Here is a 2,212-nt window from a genome sequence, read left to right as displayed (position 1 = left end):
TCTCATATCGGAGCTCGCACCTTGGCACTCTGACCTCACGACGAGAACACTCCCACCAGGGATGCGAGGCGAACGGAGTACAGTCTGGTTCCCCCTACTCTGGGCTGTTTGTGTCCCCTCAAAGTCATGTGCAGTCTGATCCCCAACAGTGAATGCCACCTAATGACAGGCCACAGAAGGTTTCAGAGTAAAGAGACCTGCCAATTTATTTTATTTCTGAGTAGGGGTCTCACTCTGTCACCCAGGCTGCAGTGCAGTGGTATGATCGCTACAATCACGGCTCACGACTGCCTCAACGTGCTAGTCTCAGATGATCCTTCCACCTCAGCTTCCCAAGTAGCTGGGACCACAGGCACATGCCCAGCTAATTTTTTATAGAGATGAGGTCTCACTATGTTGCCCAGGTTGGTCTCGACCTTCTGGGCTCAAGCAATCCTCCCATCCCAGCCTCCCAAATTGCTGGGATTACAGGTGTGAGCCACCGCACCTGGCTTTTATTTTTTAAAGAAACAGGATCTCAGCCAGGTGCAGTGGCTCACACCTATAACCCCAACAGTTTGAGAGGCTGAGGAGAGAGAATTGCCTGAGCCCAGGGATTCAAGACCAGCCTGGGAAACATGGCGAGACCTCATCTCTACAATAAAATAAAAAAATCAGCCAGGCATGGGGTGTGCACCTGTCGTTCTAGCTACTTGCAAGGCTGAGATGGAGGACTGCCTGAGTCCAGCAGGTGGAGGCTGTGGTAGCTGTGACCCACTCCAGCTTGGGTAACAGAGTGAGACTCTGATTCAAAAAAAAGAAAGACATAGGATCTCACTCAGTTGCCCAGGCTGGACTGCAGTGGCACAACTGTAGCTCACTGCAGCCTCCAACTCCTGGGATCAAGGGATCCCCTTGTCTCAGCCTCCTGAGTAGCTGGGACTGCAGGTATGAGTCACAATGCCCAGCCTGTCTGTCATTTTAAACTTAACCACTCATGCACCATTGTATGAGTTTTAATTTGCATTTCGTGGGTGTCCTAGAACATCTTCTTCTGTGCTCATGGCCCTTCCTGTGTCTTCTTTTGCATGGTGTACTGCTTACGCTTTAAAGTGGGTTGTCTGGTTTTCTGTTGCTGAGCTGGAGGGAGTTCTTTGATATTCTGGATGCCTGGGCTTTGTCACATGTGTGTCCTGAGAGTGTCTTCTTTCAGCCTGTGGCTCGCCCCTTTTTCATCCACGGAGTCTCCTGGAGAGCAGATTTCGGGATTTGTTCCTCTACTGCCTGGACAACTGAGAAGGAGCTTTCAGTTTTGATCAAATCCGGTTTTTCTGGTTTCCGTTTATGGACTGTGCTGTGTCCTGTGCAAGACATCCGGGGGCACTTAATCCCAGTGGTTTCTTTCAGTGTCTTTTTAATTAATAAAAATAAATATAGGGCTCCAGAGTCAAAACTATAAAGGTACATTTCTTTTTTTTTTTTTTTTTTGAGTCAAAATCTTACTCTGTCGCCCAGGCTGGAGTGCAGTGACACACTCGCGGCCACCACAGCCTTGACCTTCTGGGCTCAGGCAGTCCTTCCGTCTCAGCCTTCCAAGTAGCCAGAACTATAGGCACATGCCACCATGCCAGCTAATTTTTTGATTTATCGTAGAGACAAAGTCTCGTCATGTTGCCCAGGCTGGTCTCGAACCCCTGGCCTCCCAAAGTGCTGGGATTACAGGCTTGAGCCACCACCCCTAGCCTAAAGCAGGCCATCTTTGAAGGTCCTTCAGGCTGCCCCCAGGGGGTCCCCGAGCCGCTGCTCCTGCAGGGAGTGAGGCGAGGCCCCTCTGTCTGGCCACTGTGAAGACACAAGTCACAATGGCTGTCGCCCCAAGCAAATGAGGTGGCTGGGTGACTCCTCCCACCTCTTAGCAACCAGGCCTTGCCCTGGGGACTCCCAGAGATGAGCCCCCGCCCACTCAGAGCTTGGAACCCACTGGGACAAAAGTCTACACCACTGCTGGGACAAAGCACGCTGAGGCACCCGGATGGGGCCGTCCAGAGGGTGAGGGCCCCCCTCATTCAGGTGCCGGGCAGGGAAGGCCCCCGGGAAGCAGAAGTTGGGGCCCGCAGGGAGGCGGTGTAGAGACAAGGCCCCTGGCCGAGCCAGGGGCTGACTCTGGTCTCCCCCAAGTCCTGCCACCCCACCAACCCAGGGACCTGGGGATTCAGCAGGGAGCAACGGGCAA

This window comes from Carlito syrichta, unplaced genomic scaffold, assembly GCF_000164805.1.
Source record: "Carlito syrichta isolate Samal-C Ts95f unplaced genomic scaffold, Tarsius_syrichta-2.0.1 Scaffold92627, whole genome shotgun sequence".
Classification (NCBI taxonomy): domain Eukaryota; kingdom Metazoa; phylum Chordata; class Mammalia; order Primates; family Tarsiidae; genus Carlito; species Carlito syrichta.
This window is presented reverse-complemented; position numbering follows the sequence as displayed.